Source organism: Ursus maritimus, unplaced genomic scaffold (assembly GCF_017311325.1).
Source record: "Ursus maritimus isolate PB19 unplaced genomic scaffold, ASM1731132v1 scaffold_5, whole genome shotgun sequence".
Lineage (NCBI taxonomy): Eukaryota > Metazoa > Chordata > Mammalia > Carnivora > Ursidae > Ursus > Ursus maritimus.
This window is the reverse complement of record NW_024426663.1, coordinates 42,351,849-42,371,499: the sequence shown is the minus strand read 5'-3', so window position 1 is coordinate 42,371,499 and position 19,651 is coordinate 42,351,849. Positions and strand designations below refer to the sequence as shown.

The following is a 19,651-nucleotide window of genomic DNA, read 5'->3' as shown; positions in this document are numbered from 1 at the left end:
GGGCTGTGTTTCCTCAAAGGCTATTGGCACTTAGGACATCCTTACACTAACTACTCCATACATATATTTTCTCTCAACCCTCCAAGTACCATTTTCCTCTGAGTAATCTTCTTCCTGGTTAATATCACAAATGATATATACTGATGACCCTTCATCTATATCTTACATGAAATACACTTAGAGTAAGAATTTAAATGATCAGTTACTCCATAATGGACAACTTCTACCTTTGACCTCCAAAATTCTGTTATACATTTATGAGTTTTCTTCAGTCCATGGGGAGGAGATTTCTTGACTAAAATGCAAATGTGTTCTCCCCACTCCAAAAGTTTAAAGTTTATTTGGTCTCTCATATAGCAAACAAAACAAAATGAAAAGTGCATTAAATGCATAGCTTTTAGCACACTGGTGGGCACATAGGAAGGACTGGGCTAAGAATAGTTAATTGGTAAAACATATATATGCAAAGAAGTGTTCTAACTAGAAGGAACCTTGTATGTAATTGGGTATGCTGTTTCATAGACCAATCTCACATATTCAGAGATTTCAAAACCCAATGCTCAGAAAAGTTTATTCTAAAAAATTTGAGAGTCATGCTGAGCAGTCTATAGCTAGTATTTTATGTTTTCATTTTGAAGTTTCTCATTTACAAGGAATCATTCCTATTTTCTCCAGAGAACATAAAGCATTTTTGTCATTTTCAATCCCACGTCAAATTGATTTTATTCTTGACACTACGACCGTAATTGCAACTAGAACACTGAGGATCACAATGGGATATGAGTATTTCAATGGAGAATTTCATATTCACCAGATTATGTACCTTGTATTTCTGGGAAATCATTCTACAGAATTATCTTATAGACTGCTAATTTTCATAATAAACTAAAACTGCTGATTCACCTAAGAGAAAACACAGAAGCAACATGTATAATTATACTTGAATCAACAGCTGCTGTGCCCACTAAAATCTTCTCCCCTCCCGTCTCACATTGAAGACACACACCATCACTCTGTTTCTGCAACTAAAAGAAGGTTGTTCTAAGTGCAATCTAAAAATCAGTCATCTTACTTTCACGTCTTTCAGAGAGGTGTAACAAAAAATGTTTTAAAAATGTTTATAACGTTAAAATTTGTCAATTACTAAAAATGCTGACAAAATCCAATGTGTGTCAGAATCTCCTAGAAGACCCAAAGAAATGTAAGAAATTCAAAGTCCAGCAGAACTTCTTGAAATGTGTCCATGGAGCTCAAGATAAGCATGACATGCTGCCCTAACTGGAAAAAAAATTCTGGCATAAATTTCAGACGATTTGGGTGATCCTAGAAATCATTATAACCTCTCACCATCTGTCTCTTGTAATGTCTCCGTTCGTAACTTCTGTTCTGTTTTTCTCATGACAGCCCCAAAGTACAAAGCCTGCTTTGAAGGTTATCAGTTCTTTCCCCAACCCTGTAGGGCAGATTTCCCTACTGCTAAAATAGCAATAAAAAATAACTCTTGTCTACCAATTACTGGGATGGTTATAGAATCTCCTATTGGACTATCCTCTAGTTAAATGTTTAAAACTTAATTAAAATGCAAATTAACAGTAGACAATGTAGCCCTTATGGCTACAGCATGACAAGAGAAGAAGTCAGCTTCATGCAAGAATGCAAATTTTTGGAACTGTAATTAAATATGTAGTTATTTCCATTTTACAGAAATTTTTATGGCCTGAAAAGGAACGAGGAAACCCCAGCTAAAATAGTGGCAGATTAGGCTTTCCAATCCATTCAAAAAATGTCACTTTAGAGCCACCACAATTTTGGTAGTACATCTTTTAATTCTATCTCACTGAACTTATTTTTCCTGAATTGTTAGATTAGGTGGGTTAATGTACCAAAACTCTCTGAGTTCTTTTGGGAAAATGAATGGCACTTGGTACAGTAATTTACTAATGAAGAAGAAACATGTCCCCTGATATGCTTACAGATGATTACTGAATCAGAAAGAAATCTGTATCTGCCCATCTCATATGTATGAGTCAGATGATATCTATTTGTGGCTTTAGTAAAACACACTGCATACATACAGAACATATGCTTATTTCACCTGGCTGGCCATTTCATAGGACAATGGCCCAGGGTCAGATGGGGTGAAAGGAAGTGAAATTAAAACCAGAGAAGACCAGGGGCACCTGGGTGGCTCGGTCAGTTGAGCATCTGACTCTTGGTCTCGGTTCAGGTCTTGATCTCAGGGTTATGAGTTCAAGCCCCACATTGGGTTCCACACTGGGAATGGAGCCTACTTTAAAAATAAAACAAAACAAAAACAAGAGAAAGCCAAAAGCAATAAGAAAATAAAGGAAGGCACAAAGCACCAGAGGAAATCATATGAGAAGCAGATAATTATAAATCATAATAGAATGGAGACTGAATCACATTCTGAAGACCTAAAGGAGACAAAAAGTATGAGCAAGGGAAAAAAGAAATTAATGACTGGTGAATATTAAATGACACACTTAATAAGAAATGACTGTGGAGAGCAGAAAATGATTAATCGTTTATCAAAACGGAATAATCCATATTTGAAAAAAGCTATACATTCACATGCAAAAACATACATGTAGAATGACTAATGGGAGAGTATGTAGACATAAATAAAGCAAAGGCATAATGATTTATTAAAAATGTTATTTCCCCCAATGTATTCATGGTTAAAAAAAAAAGCACAGACTAATAACACAAACAGAAAAATAGTAAGTGCTGTAACTTAAGGAAAGAGACCTGAATGTTTTCTAAAGAACAAAATGTTCTGCACTATCTTGAAGGAATATGAGGGAGAATCAGAAATTGTTAGGATCCGTTGCTGGGTCTCCTGTTGGTCCAAAGAGCATCATCTTTAATGAGCAATGACCTGGGTACTGACTCAACATCTTGACATGGCCACAAACCATCTTGACATTGCCAACCTCCATTAGAGACTGATAATATTGGTTCCAGTCTTGGATATTTTCAGGGAAGGAGAAAACTCGTTAACCATCTGCCTTCTTTAGCTGTAGCTTTAAAGCAATGATATTCCAAAAATAAAAGCCAACAATATGCCACAGATTAATTATCAAGCTACTAATGAGATCTCCTATTCAGGTAATATCAGTGTAAGATTTCATTTGCCCATGGAGTTCTTTGCACAAAATAATCAATGTCAACGGATATCACTTCACTCCATTAAAAAAATTACTTCTCTGAATTAAAAATCAGAAGCATAATTAAAAATAAATGCCTACACATAAAAAACTATTATGAGAGGCAAGAATAAAATCCTTAGACAAAAAAGAGATCATGTTAATCATTAAGAAAATCCTAAAACCCTGAAAGACAAAGGCATGAACAACAGGTTTCTAAATTTCATCCTCATGAGTCATCTGATATGCACACTAAAACAATGAAATTCCATCTAAACTTGCAAAAACAGAGATTATAATAAGTCAGTCTGCCAAGTGGACAATGAGACAAGCATACATAGTATGCTACATAGATACATAGTATCTCTACTGATAGAAAACTGCCTTTTCGGAAAGCAGTTTGGAAGAGCATTTGACCTGGCAATTTCACAGCTGGGAATCTATTCTAAGAAAATAATCCAAAATGAAGATAAATATGTATGCACACAGATGTTCCCTAAAGAACTGTGTATAATACAAGGAAGTGTCCAACAGTGAAAGAGTGATTAAGCAAACTATGGTATGTTTCTATAATATAAACAGCATCTTTAGTTACACAGGAAAACATTTACAATAAATGCTAAGTAGAAAAACAGGATTCCACATTTTCCATTAGGTATGGAGTCACGGGTATGGTGTGTGTGTGTCAGGTCTGTACTCACGCATGCACAGAGAAAACCACATGCTGAAGTAACTATCTCTATAAAGACATATCATATTTTCATGAGAAAAACACGTAAAGGAATAAAATTTCAACCATTTTCCAACAGCACCATGCAACCGAACTAAATACCATTTTGAGCTTAATAGACATGGTTTACAAAGACAGGGTTATGAGAATCCAGACGTGGAACAGTCATGCCTAAGTAAAGCCTGTCCTCACTACACACAAACTAGTCTTAAACAAAGTTGAAAGCCAAAATTTTCAGGATATGAAATAACACTTATATTAGCAAATCATACTTTCAAAGAGCACTGTCAATGAATTGATTGATATTATTTATCAATGCAAGTAAAATTGAAGGCTTTCTCTCACTTCTAGAACTAGCTTCAATAATCATATTATCAGGGTGCCTGGGTGGCTTAGCCTGCTTCTCTCTCTCCCTCTGCTGCTCCTCCTGCTTGTACTGTCTCTCTGTCAAATAAATAAATAAATAAAATCTTTCAAAAAATCATATTGTCATGAGAACATACGAATAACCCTGAAATGCGTCCTATTATGACAAGGCTCAAAATGACAATAGGTCCCAGTAGATGATATAAACTGAAGAACGCTAAAGTTTCCTGATGATTTGGAGAGGAATCTTGTCTTTGGTTATTGTATCTTTCCCCTCAGTCATGTTCATTTATAAATGTACAACTTTTAAAATTTTTCTTATCAGGAAAGTTGATGAACTATTTTTTCAGCTATCCCTGTTGAAGAGTGATTAAAAAGATTCCTGAACATTGACTACCACTTTACTTTGACATTTTCTTAAAATATTAAACAAATGGAATTCCTGCACTCATTTTTAGTGTGCAATTATATGACAATGTTTATGTGATGCTTTGTAAAAGGCAGTAACAATCAAATCCAAATACAAAATAACAAGAGAAGAATTTTCCAAGATAAAAGATTAAACAATATCAACACTTGGGAGAATCACTAAAATTAAGGAATATGACTTTAAATAAATAATATTTAATTCTGCCTCCTTTCTAAGTCAATTTCTAGCTTTGAAAATATATCTCTGAGTAGTTCTATTAAAATGGATCTAAAAATAGACTCTTTAAGGCCATTAAATAATATTTAAAAAAAAAACTTAGTTGTTTAGAAATATTTTAGTCTGTACAGTTGTAATTTACCATACTTATAGTTTTTATTCTTTGATGCTACCCTCATTTCCTCTTTTTTATATTTATCCTCGACAATTGTTTTAAACATGTGAAAAGTAAATTCACAGTCAGGTGACTACTTCCATTTGCTTAAGAAAGACCCCGATCTCTGGGGCACCTGGGTGGCTCAGTCCTTTAAGCACCTGACTCTTGATTTCAGCCCAGGTCATGATCTCAGGGTTGTGAGATAGAACCACGCATTGAGCTCTGCACTGAGCATGAAGCCTGCTAGGGATTCTCTCTCTCCCTCTCCCCATTTGTGCTCTCCCTCTCTCTCTAAAAGGAAGGAAGGAAGGAAGGAAGGAAGGAAGGAAGGAAGTCAGTCAGTCTCTGGTCTATATATCTATATGTGAGTAATATGCACACTAATCATAGATTATAGATCTATATATCTATATGTGAGTAACATGCATATGGACTGAATTATCAAAAATATTAGATAATTTTTGGTTCTTAAGCAATGAGGAACTCTTAAATATTCTCACAATACTTCCAGCATTATTTAAGAGTTAAGGTAAAAATCTCAAAAGCTGAAATTTGTTCAAATATTTTTGCAAGGAAAAGTTGAAACAAAGCAAAGAATAATATACTTTTATTCATGTCATCCTTGCAAAGGGGCCATGTTAATCTTCTCTATATCGTTCCAATTTTAGTATGTGTGCTACTGAAGCGAGCATGGATATACTTTTATAAAATGAGAAGTATTTTTTTTACCCCATGCAGCTATTGTTATTAAAAATGACCATGAAAAAAGATGCATAAACCCCAAATGTGCAATTATGCCATATAGAAACACCTATGTGACTCACACTTCCCTGATAGAACATTTCCATCTCCTTACAACATTCTCTCAAGCCTCATTCTCATCAGTCTTAACTTCACAGAGGCAATCATTTTTTTTTTAACCTTTCATTGGTTTTGGTCTAGAACTTCCTAATAATGAAATCATGCAAGACGTATTCTGTTATTTTGGTTCTTTTGAGTCAGCATCGTATCTGTGAGACTCATTCATGTTGTTGTGGGCAGCAGTTCATTCATTTGTCCTACTGAGTAGTCCTCCTCTGTACAACTATACCAAAATGGGATTATTCATTCTCCTGTTGATAATGAGTTGCTTCCAGTTCAAGGCTATAATGAATGAAGCTGCTACAATCATTCTTAACAAGTCTTTCTTACATATAAATTTGTATTTCTTCTGGGTAACTTTTAATTTTAAGCACAAAACCTTTTCCCAAAGCAGTTTTAACATTTAATATCCCTACCAGCAATGTAGGAGAGTTCGGTGGTTCCAATCTTCACCGATATTTGGGGTTGATGATATTTTTAATTTTGGCGATGCTAGTGGGTGTCTAGTATTATCTCAATGTGCTTGTAAATGCATTACTCTGAAGGCTAAAAATCTTAAGCACTCTTTATTATGTTCACTGATCATTCATCTATGTACCTTTGTAAAGCGTTCATTGAAATACTTCACAAATTTTTTGTCTTTTTCTTACTATGAAATTCTTCATGTAATAATGATTTGAATGCTTTGTCACACATTTTACAAATATTTTCATCTTGTTGGTGACATGCTTCCTCATTTACTTAATTTTGTCTTTTGATGAACAGTCTAATATATCAATTTTTATGGTTATTATTTTCTGCATCTTATCAAAGAAATATTAGCCTACTATTGTCTTAGTTAGTTCAGGTTGCTCTAACAAAATACCAGAGACTGGGTGACTTGTAAACAACAGAGACATTTCTCCAAGTTCTAGAGGTTGAGAAGTACAAGATCAAGGTGCTGGAAGATTCAGTGTCTGCTGCCTTTTCACAGGCAGCTGTTTCTTGGCTATGTTCTCACACAACAGAAGGGGAGAATTCTGGTCTCTTCAGCCCCTTAGAAGTCTACTAATCCCATTTATGATGGCTCCACCTTCATGACCTAATCATCTCCCAAAGGCCCCACCTCCAAAAACCATCACACTGGGGGTTAAATTTTAATATATGAATTTTGGGAGAACACATCACACCATCCACCACAACCACTAATTAGAAAACTATTAACCTACATTTTCTTCTAATAGTGTTTTATTTTTATGTCTGTGATCCACTGTGAATTAATTTTTGTTTACGGCTTGAAATAGGAGTGAAGATTCATTTCTTTCCATATGGACATCCAATTGTTCCAGTACCATTCGTAAATAAAACTTTGCATTCCCTCTTTTAATTACTTTGATGTCTTGAAAAAAATCAGATTACTATATAAATATGTATCTATTTCTGGACTATATTCTGTTCTTTTTATTTGTCTATACTTATGCCAAAATTTCACCATCTTGATCACTGTATTTTTGTAGAAAGTCTAGAGTCAGGTAGAACTGTTCTCTTTCAAGATTATTTTAACTACTCTAGATTCTTTCGTTTTTCATATAAATTTCAAAATAAGCTTGTCAATTCCTATGACATAAAACCCTCCTGAGATGAAAATTAAGATTTTTTTTAATGATTTTTTATTATATTATGTTAGTCACCATACAGTACGAAAATTAAGATTTTAATCCATAGATTAATTCAGGGAGAATTGACATTTAATAATATTGAGTCTTCCAATCCACAAACATGGTATTTCTCTCCATTTATTTAGGTCTGCTTTAATTTCTCTCAGTACTATCTTATTGTTTTCTGTGTAGAGGTTCTCCTCATTTTTTCATTAAATTTGCTTCTAAATATTTTATTTTTTGACAATATTATAAATGGAATTTTCAATTTTCACTTACAGTTGCTTATTCCAAATAATTATAAATGAAATAAATTTGTACAGACTTGGATACTGAGACCCTCTTTATTCCACTTACTGGTTCAAGTTACTTTCTTTGAAATCGTTCCTTGTGGTTACTTACGTACATGTTCAAATCACCCATGAATAAAGGCCACTTTATTTTTTCCCTTGCAAACTATGCCTTTTAATTCTCTTCTCACAAAATTGCACTGGCTAATTTCTCTAGCGAAATAGTGAACAGAGGCAGGACAAAAGATGTTATTGCTGTGTTCCCCATCTTAGGGAGAAAGCACTCTTTCACCTTTAAGTATGATGTTAGCTATAGGGTTGAACAGTTGTTTTTTTGGTTTGTTTTTCTGGTTTTATCAAATACTCCTACAGATAATCCTTTGCTGGGGTGGGGGTGTCTTGTACCTTGGAAGATGTTTAGTAGTAGCATTCCTGGCTTCTACCAACTAGACAGTAGTAACACCCTTCTTCTCATTGTCACTACCGAAAAATGCCTCCAAACACTTGCCCCTGGGGTCAAAACTGCCCTCATTTGAGAACCACTGAGTTAAACTAAGGCAGTAGGTGAGACACCAGAGAATGTAGTTAACTTCATCAGAAAGATCTTTAGTTAGCTCACAAGGGGAGGCTTGTGTTTTCTGAATTGCAGGCTGAGTTGCTTGAGATAACTATCTGCTTACACCTGTCAGCCCATTAAGAGAAGATCTGACCCACAGGTGCCAGGCTTACACAAAACCCTGACACTGAGCTTCAGGTCCCCCAAGACAAGGCAGTATCTCCCTGGGGAGGAAATATTCTCAGGACTTCAGGCTTTCCAGGTCCCTCAGAGATAACAAAGAATGAGAGCAGCCTATCTGCCTCTCCATTGTCTGTTTTTCCCGAAGAGTCAGAGCCAAGGCCTTGAGGGAGTGTCTCACCTTCAATAAACGTGATCATTTTTTAAAATGACTCAGTTAATTTACTTTTTAAAGAGTCATATTCTCTCTCTCTCATTCCCTCTGTCCCCTACCTCCCTCCTTTTCTAGTAAGTATCATCAGTGCTTTTCAAACGTAACAAACTGTGACAAACTATACCAACTGCCCAATGACCAGCATTTCCCCATCTCTTTGACACATGCTACTGCAAAGGTCTGAGAGTCTATATATTGAATGAACTTTGTAAATTAAAAAATATACAGTTTTCTGTTTTTTAAAATTTTTTGGTATTAATAAAACGCAAAGTAATTAAAAAGTGACTTTTTCTCATCAAGTATTATTACAATCCACAGATACTAAAGGTAAAAATTAACCTGCATGAGGTTCGCCAAGTTCTGTGCATGAGAACAGGTTGAGAACACTGAGCCTGAACAAAAGCAGAAATACAAAGTAATGAGAGCTACAAGCATGGAGAAATAGGACTCTTTAGAGTTTTCCAGAATTCACTAGGAATCGAACTGGTGAACATAGATGGGGGCACATGCTATGAAACTTTAGATGCCTTGAAAGAAAAATGAACAGTTAGATGGAAACCAACCTGTTCAGAAGTGTAGCACAAGGTCCAAGTATGTTAGAAATCTGAACACTGTTTCAAGTGCATCACCAAGATGATGTTTTTATCTACTCAGTCTTCTGCAGAAATTATTTTCCAGGAGATTGTACCTCCAATTGCATAATAAAAACAAGGTTCCAATTATTGAAATTCACCTTATAAGCAAATTGCTGCTATTATCCTATAACCAAAGTCAGTAGGCTCACTTTCATATAAGTGGTCAAAGCAGGTTTAATTGTAAGAGAATTTCTATGCTGAACCACTTACATAGGAAATGCCAGGAATAAGATTTTATTGTGGAAATTTTAACACGATCTAACTTCAATGCATGCTTAATTTGGCATATCCAGAGAAGTCACATCTTCAAGATGTTCCAAGTGTGAAGCCCACTCAATTGCAAATGGCTCATTTTTATGGATGTGATTAACAAACTGCCAAGGCATTCAGCTATAAAGTAAGGTTTTCAGCCAGTTCAAATGGATATTTAAAATAACATACTCCTAGAATATCAAGCTCTTTTTGTATCTGAATTCCAGATAATCCCTCTACTGTAAAAACTATGAATTCTTAATTTGGCCATGGTTTATATGTTACTGGACAATCCTTTGTTATCTTTCTTCAACAAACATCTACCAGTAAAATACAAGTAAATTACAGGCAAAATCTCAATGAAGTGATTAGGTACCAAAAATTGATTTGCATCAAATGTGTTATTTTTCCTTAATGAGACCTGTTTATTACTAACTGCCTACCATTCAATTAACATGAATGTGTTTATCTGGAAGGTCAGAAAACTTATTCACCTTCATAGCCATTTAGAAGAAAAAAAATCTATCTACTTGTTCCAAAACGACATATAAATATATTCTTAAAGCAATTTCTAACAAATGTATTCCTCTCAAATTTGATTTTGAAAAAAAAATACACAACTGAAAATTACACACAGAGAATACTTAAAATAAATCATAACCACAGAACAACAATTACTGTATCTGGATATATAATTAGGTGACTAATTATTTCGAAAATGCAATTGCACACTCTAATAGATATTCAATAACCTCCACCATTTTGCCTCCCACTCCAACCCCTAAACTTCTTCCTGTGTTTTTCATGTCAATTTTAGCTCACATATCATCTTTTTCCTCTATTAAGAACAATTTGTTGAATGGTTTCATCGCTTTAATACATGCAATTCAATTACATTTTCTTGTTAATGTATCTAACAGTGAGGATGATTTGTGCAAATTGTCTGACCCTTTCATTTTCTACCTGTGTGACCTTTGTAGTCAATGGCATAAAGGAAATTCTTCTTCTCTAATTGTGTCATCTATCACAATAAGAAAAATACACCGCATAGATGGAAGACATTTGGAATATATTACAGTGGATTCAAAAACAATGCAATTCTGTTACATTTGTCTGGGATTTAGGATGCTATCTAACATTTCTCCTTGGAGTACTGAAGAATCAGACCATGGGAGTTGAAAGAAGCTCAAACTGCAACTGAGAGGAGGTATCTTAAAAAAAAAAAAAAAAGACTACTAGGAAATTACTACCAGATAATTAAAATGGAAATAATGTCTACTAACATATAGACTGAACACTGAAGTTTTCACCGCCATTATGATAGAAAAGGATCTGGAACAAGGAAAATCCACTCAACCTGTATATCCTCATGGCATCACTCAAAACTGAATAGAAAAAAAATATATTTTTTAAGCATTTCAAGAGGAGGAGAATATTGTTCCAGAATTCACAGCGAACCTCTGAAAAACCTCAAACTACAGAATCTGAAAGAAAATTTCAGAAAACAATTTGGCATCCTTATTTTCGACAAAGGGACATGGCCTCTATGAAAGGAAAAAGGATGAAATAAAGACAATTCCAGGCAAGATAAAAAGGCAATAGTGTGAAATAAGAAGAAAGTGTATTATAAAAAAAAATCATAAAGAAACTAAAAGCAGAGTATAAGAATTGATACCAAAGGTGGTAAATTTAATCATTATTTAACTGTTCTAGAAGATCTCAGAGGGAGAAAAAAACGGAAACCACAGGAGAAAAGAAATGGAAAAATAGAGACCAAAGAGTTAACCAACATTAATCAGTGTTTCTAGAAGACAGCCCAGAGAAATAGAAACCACCATGAAAAATATAGTCTTAGAAAACATTTTGAATCTCAGAAGGAGCAGTTACATGGCTTCAGGAAAAATATAAATGAGTAAAGACCTACACTGTAACATATCTGACATTTTTAGACTAGTAAATATAGGGGGGGAAATCTGCAAGACACTACACAAGATTAAATACGCCTACAAGAAAGAATCAAATATGCTAGTTTTGGTGACATCATCAACATGGCCAAATAAGAGCTATGTTCCCCCAAAGGAACACCAATTTTGGTAATCACCCAGGAATGAAAGAACTTTTGTGAAAGTCTGGGAGTCCAGTGAATAAGTTTGAGTACACAGTTGGAGCAAAAAAATTAGAGATTGGATGCACTGAAGGGGTCAGAGGAACGGTTTCACTTTCCCCACATCACTACTCCCCCTAGCGCTCCCTGAGTATGGCCCCAGATCATGAGAGACCTTCTCAGCCCATGATCTCTCCCATAGAGCAATGTGACAGCATATAAGTGAGCACCTGCTTTGCCCCTCTGTGCAGGATGCTGTCAAAGTGACCCAATTCTTTCTAACCCCATCCAGAATACTGAGATGTGAACTGCACCACTGGGGGTCAGCAGTGGCTGGCAGGCCACAGTGACAAGTGAGAGCTCAGATCAAAATGTATCGAAGGTCCTAAAACCACTTTACAGACTCCATCAGGAAGCCCATCCATGAGCAGCTGGTGATGCCTCACCCAGGAAGCCTCTAAGTGAACCACCAGCACCCCCAGAGCTCCTCAAACCTAACCCACATATACTCCCATCCCATGGCCAACCCACTATGTGTGCTCCCAAGAGTGAGGGTGCTGAGAATGAGGCTTTGCAGCCAGCCAGCAAGCAGAGCAGAAAGCTGACCGGATTCTGCAGGATGAGGAGACAATTACCAAAGCAATTCTAAGAAAGAAGAACAGACATGAAGGCATCATACCTCCTGATTTCAAACTATATTACAAAGCTATCCTAATCAAAACAGTATGGTACTGACATTAAAAACAAAAACAAAAAAAACCAAAAAACCAGACACAAAACCAATGGAATAGAATCAAAAACCCAGAAATAAATCCATGCATATGTGGTCAACTAACATTTAGCAAAAGAGCCAAGAATATTCAATGAGAAAGATAAAATGCTGGGAAAATTTGATATTCACATGCAAAAGGATGAAACTACACCCCATACACAAAAACCAACTCAGAATACATTGAAGACTTATTTTTTTTAAGATTTTATTTATTTATTTGACAGAGAGAGACAGGCAGCGAAAGAGGGAACACAAGCAGGGGGAGTGGGAGAGGAAGAAGCAGCCTCCCAGCAGAGGAGCTTGACGTGGGGCTCAATCCCAGGACTCAGGGATCACGCCCTGAGCCGAAGGCAGATGCTTAACGACTGCGCCACCCAGGTGCCCCAGAATACACTGAAGACTTAAATGTAAGACCTGAAACTTTGAAACTCCTAAAAGAAACATAGGAAAAATTCTCCTTGACATTGGTCTTGGCAAAGATTTTTTAAATACGACAGCAAAAGCACGAGTAAAAAAAAAAAGCCAAAATCAACAAGTGGGGGCTACATCAAACTAAAAAGCTTCTGAACACACGAAAAAACCCACAAAATGAAAACATAAGCTATAAAATGGGAGACAATATTTATAAACCATATATGTGATAAGGGGTAATACCTAAAATATATAGAGAACTCATACAACACAACAGCAAAACAAAAACAAATAATAAGTATCCTAATTTAAAAATGGGCAAAACACAGGGCACCTGGGTGGCACAAGTGGTTAAGCAACCAACTCTTGGTTTTGTCTCAGGTCGTGATCTCAGGGTCACAGGATCAAGCCCCAACTTGGGCTCCATGCTCAGCACAGAGTATGCTTAAGATTCTCTCTCCCTCTCCCTCTGCTCCCCACCCTGCAAGCTTTCTCTCTCTCAAGTAAAATTTTTTTTAAAAATGGGGAAAAGAGTTGAACAACGCTTTCCAAAGAAGACACACAATGGCCATCATGAACATGAAAAGGTTCTTGACATCACTAATCATCAGGGAAATGCAAATCAAAACACAATAACATATCACATCACACCTGTTAGAATGTCCACTGTCGAAAAAAGAAAGAAAACACAGAGAAATAACAAATTCTGGTGAAAATGTAGAGAAGAGAGAACCCTGTATGCTGTTGGTGGGAATATAAGTTGGTGCAGACACTGTGGAAGACAGTATGGAGGTTCCTCAAAATATGTACACTAAAACTACTATATGACCCAGCAATTTCACTTCTCAGTACATATCCAAAGGAAATGAAGTTGTTATCTCAAAAAGATTTATGTACTCCTATTTTCATTGCAGTATTATTCACGACAACCAAGTTTTGGAAACAACCTAAGTGCCTATCAACAGATGGACGGATAACTCTCTCTCTCTCTCTCTCTCTCTCTCTCTCACACACACACACACACACATACAGAGAGAGAGAGGAGGAGGAGGAAGGGAGCAAGAGAGAGAGAGAGAGAGGAATATTATTCACCTTTTAAAAAAAAGCCTGCCATTAGCAAAAACATGGAGGGAATTATGATAGTGAAATAGCAAGACAGGGGAAGGCAAATACTACATGATACCATGTATATGTGGCACCTCAAAAAAAAAAAATCAAACTTATAGAAACTGGAAGGAGAATGGTAGTTGCCAGGGGCTGAGGAGTGGAAAATATGGGGTGAGTATGGTAAAAGGGTACAAACTTTCAGTTCTAAGATGAATGAGGTCCATCTAACTATAGAATGGTGACTATAGCTGGTAACAATGTATCATATAATTACATTTTGCTAAGAGTAAATAAGTGTTCTCACACAAACATGAAAAAAGGTAAATATGTGAGATATAGATGTGTTAATTAACTTAAGAGAGTCTTTGTCAATGTATACAAATCATTATACTATGCACTTTAAATATATTACAATGTTGTCAATTATAACTCAATAAGGCCGAAAGAAAAGAAAAAACGATCCTCTATTAGGGGCGGTTAAAAATATCAGAAAGTTATAAAATATAGGAATTAGATATACCATCTGCTCACAAAATACACAAGGATGGGAAACACATATACACAAACACATTGGAAATTAATATCAGAACAGAATCTTAAAATAAAAACACAAAGGCAAACTTTAAAATAAAACATACCTAAATGGCATAGACTAAAGAAGAAATCAAAATTATAATTACGAGCTATTTTAACATTAAAAATAATGAGAAAATCTATACAAAAGCTGATAATGTGTGGTAAAAGATGGACTCAGATGGGAAAAAACTCATGCTATTTAGGGTTCTCATTTACAAAAAAAAAAAAAAAAGAATGAAAATAAAAGAGCAAGATATTCAATTCAATAAGCTAAAGGATTTCAGTAAAGGTCAATAAAATAAGTCTAAGAAAAGTAGCAGGAATGAATCAATAAAAAAAAATAAAACTAGGTATTCATTTAGTGAACTAGAAAAAGATCAAAGAACAATCCTCAAACAATAGGAAAAGTGAATTCATACAAATAAAAGCAGAAGAAAGGGCAAGGAAGTAAGTAAAATTAAGTAAAAGCAGAAAATGCAAATTTTATTAAAAATTACTATGTAGATAATACAAATAAAGGCAGAAGAAAGGGCAAGGAAGTAAGTAAAATTAAGTAAAAACAGAAAATGCAAATTTTATTAAAAATTACTATGTAGATAAGGCCAAATAAGATGAAGAATATCATAAAAGAATAGTATATACAACCCTGTTCTGATTAACATAATCCTGACGCAGTGACAATAATGAAAACATAAATTAACAAAACTAATCTAAGAAAGAAATAGTAACCAGAATATAATCGAACACATACATAGGAGGAAAAGCTCTTAGAATATCTACCTTTAGAAAAGGAGCTAGGCACAAGTTGTTTAAGAAGCAAATTATTTCAAAATTATACATCTCACAACATACATCAACATGAAAGGCTACCATACCCCATTTACATAGATCCTATAAACCTGATACCAAACGTGACGATGATTATTTTTTAAAGATACACTTATCTCACTTTTATTAAAATGAAAACATAAGTAAAATACATAAAATCCAAGAGTACATTCTTTCAAAACTCACAACTAAGTAAGAGTTACTTATTAGTTACTCACTTGATACAGTGAGACAGAGGTACAACTATTATTTTCCATAGTAATTCTTTTTCTTTTCTTTTTTAAATGATTTATTTATATGAAAGAGAGAGAGAGAATGCCCATGTGTGCACATGGAACGGGGGTGGTGCTCAGAGGGAGAGAATCCTGAAGCAGATTCCCGGCTAAGTGCAGAGCCCCATGGGAGCAGGGGCGGGGGCTCGATCCCAAGTCCCTGAGATCATGGCCTGAGCCTAAATCAAGAGTCAGATACTCTCCTGACTGAGCCCCCCAGACGCCCCGTGGTTTTCTTAAAATATCAAAGGGAAAAGAAACAACGGGAGTTAAACCGTTCTAAATAATCAAATATGTTAGAAACTTACAACCATGAAAACAGGATACTAGCTCTGGACAAGAAAGAGAAATGACTGAGAGAGAGAAAAATCATTTGCCAAAAATGCCTATGCTAAATATGCATAGTATAAAATTTTAGCGTAAGAAAATGTGACATTTCAAAGCACTGAGGAACCTATATATTTATCACAAGTTACAAAGAAGACTGGCATGTACATGTCCAGCAAGTATTCGGGTCACAAGGGAAGAGGCAGAGAGCCAAGAGGGTAGCCTCCAAAGTCAGCCAGACCAACCCTTTGAAACTAAATAGCTCACTGAGAGCGCCAAGCAGTCCACGCACATGCATGAACTCCATCTGCATTTGCTAGTCTACCCCGTTCTTTCCTCCCCATCTTCATTTGCCACTGTCCCTGCGTCACACTAGATTTTTAAAAACAGAATCATCACATTGTCCCAAAATTAACAAACAGTATAGCAAAAAGAGTGAAAATCTACGAAAATTTCTTGTTCACAGGCCATTACTTATTTTCACGGCATTTAAAAACTAGACATGTTTCTTCTACTCTCTATTTATGTAGAAGAATAGGAATAGTGTGTCGCTGACAAAGAGAGAATACAAATTCCACCTCGACATATGAGAAATACTTTTACATCCAAAAGCCTGGTAATAACCGATTTCTGTCATGTTTGAATTTCCAGCTAACCTCTTTTTCAGTATGTTCTATAATAGAATCTTTCCTGAGACTGAATTTAAATTACTTTTATTTTGAGAAATTGCCAACATTTCTCACTGAATTCTGTACTACTAAATACCCAGGACTAGAAGTTTCCAAACTATTCTATCCCACATCCTCCTAGAATTGTTTTTAAGCTTGCTATAGACACTGAAGGGTAGTCCAATTTACAAAAAAAAATAGCAACAAATCTTTCATAACTGGTCACAAAACTAATGCCATTATAAGATTATCAGTCCATCAGATAAAAAGAAAAGCCAGAAACACCACAAAGACTTGTATTTCTAAATGATGCCTCGGAGGCAAAAATGCGTTCAAAGTGCAGTTTAGGACGCTCTCCAATGATGTTATACCCTACCTCAGCATGGTTCATAATTATGTTATTATTGGGAAAAGCCAAAGAAGAAAATTGCATCTGCACTTTTCACAACTATTTTCCTCCCAGGTGCCAAAGATAATTCAGATAGCAAAATAAATGCCCTGTGGCAAAGCTGAGGAATTTAAAAAATCCCCTCGGCTTTCAGTTTTCTTTTCTGGATAACAAACCTACCCTAGCACTACTACCATTTACCCTCAATATTCGTCTGTCCTTCCCCTCAGTGATGTAGCTACAGTCAAACTCTTTTCTGTAAAAAAATAATTTGGCAAATGACAACCAAATGAACAGTTATTTATGGTATCTCTATGTTTTTGCCGCCATTTATGTTATAAATATATTGACCTTGAAAAGTACACGGCTTTCTGCCTCAATACTATTTTATTTATTCTAAAGTGCTCGATGAGACTCTGCTAATAGCATTTAAACTTTGTAATGGAGGATCCACTAATGCCCAAACCAGTAACTGTGTATGCCTCTGACCTCTTTCCCAAGAGACAACCTAGGGACAAGAAAAAACAGGAATTCCAAAAGGAAAATAAGTGTGAATTATAATAACAGTGAATTATATTCCCCACAACTTCAACACCCAAGAGCTGCCACATTATAGAAAAACAGAAGCGTGATAGTCACCGTTCACAATGAACCTAGACATCAACAACTGAACAAACAAAAAATTGGGAAGCCAGTGGATCCTGAGACCTTGACCTTAAAAACTCAATCAGAAAAAATATTTGAAATAGTTAGGTAGGCACACTGATAAATTAGATAGAGACAAACCTGTAGGCTTTTTCTCTTTTTCTAGAAATTTAGAAATAAATTGTTTTCAATCAATTGGTTGATAAGAAGGCTTACCTGCTTGGGGTTCTATCTCTTAACAGAGAATACCCAAAGCACAACTGTTGCAACAGAAAAGCAAAAAAGAAAGAAAAGATCGTACAGATTACATAGTCCATTAGATGAAAACATTAGGGACTCTGAGATGACAAGACATCAGTACCATGTCTAATGCAGCTGAAAGTGGGAAGGGACAACTTTTAGTTTCACACAGCAGTGCTCACTCGTTTATATATCATATAACCATGTTGATTACTGTCTACATTATTGAATAAAAACACTTCAGACTATATGTAAGACAAGTGGACTGGTTAACATTACAATGAAAAGATTTTCATATGGAAATCCTGGAGGCTTTTTTTGTTAATTTGAATGCATAATTTAACACAAAAGTAGTACCATTTAAGTGCACTTCTCCTGGGAATTCATTTTGGGATTTTATGAAAATGAACTGGTTGATTTGTGAGTTGTATATGCCTTGATTCCTCTTGGAGAAGCAGGTAAAAATAGTACATAACCACTATTGTTTGATCCAGCTGCCATATTGAAATGGCATCACAAAGGCCCCTTCTCTTCTTCAGATGCTCTCCTCTGGGGCCCTCTGTTATCTGCCTTTCAATATGAAGTCTTTCTAATACTCTTCCTTTCTCTGACCTTACACTTATGTAATCAAGCAAAACAACAGTCCCACTTTACCAGTATTTTTTGAATGACATCTAGAGAAGTACATTTTACTGAGAACACCTCATTTGGAGAAGAACAAAAGAAAACAAGCATGTTTGCTTAAAATGATAGCCAGGGTGGTAAATGGTTTGGGAATAATGACATATGAGTAAAACTGGTGGTAATTAAAGTGGCCCGGCTTAGGGGTAGGAGGGCTTAAAGCAGACTGAAGAGTCATGAATGGGAGAGGGGGACTGGAACTTCTGCAACGCCACAGTGGGCATGTAGCAGAGATCGGCTAGATGCCCAACAAATCCACATCTCCTTCCCAGGAACAGAGCTACACTGTATTTCCCACCCATTCTTGCGGTTAGATGGGGCTGTGTGATTAACTTCCAGTCAATAGTACAGGACGGAAGTAATATGTGCCACTTCCGGGCCTGGCCCTTAAAATCTCCCATGTGATTCTCCACACTCTGCTGAAAAGTGCATTAGAAGCAGTTAGTAGTTCTGAACTTTGCTCTCACTGGACCTCTGATACTCTTCTTATTCTGACATCTTCTTTCATGAGGTCTTTCTGTTGCCTCTCCCTTCTCTCACTCAGAGCCTTTGCTCATATCCTTAAACACCTGCATTTGTCAGCCTACTTATGGTCTTTTTAATAGTTTTAATATGGGTACATTCCCTCCCCAGCCAAACAAGAAATTCTTCAAGAGAAGAAATAATCCTTCCGTGTGTTCCCTTAGGCTCCCACCAGCATAGCCGGTAACATTTCCCATACAGAGGAAACTCGAAATTTCACATTTTAGGCTATTCCTACAGCCAAGTGAGGCCAATTCATTAAAAAAACAAAAACAAAACAAAACAAACATTTCTAAGAGATGCCAGGCTCCAGGTGCCTGTCCCTTGTCTTTCTCAGCCAAATCACCTTTTAGAAAATGAGGCTCCATTTGCTGAGTTAAGCTCAGATTTAAAGAAACACCCATTCCTCTTCTCCAGTG

At 35.8% G+C, this 19,651-nt stretch overlaps 1 non-coding gene across 1 annotated transcript; it reads right to left on the bottom strand.

Moving 5' to 3' along the window:
- Nucleotides 1-5,651: 5,651 nt before the first annotated feature.
- LOC121100894 lies at nucleotides 5,652-5,758 on the bottom strand. Its single transcript, XR_005832676.1, has one exon. It is a non-coding gene; the product is annotated as a U6 spliceosomal RNA (small nuclear RNA).
- Nucleotides 5,759-19,651: the final 13,893 nt, after the last annotated feature.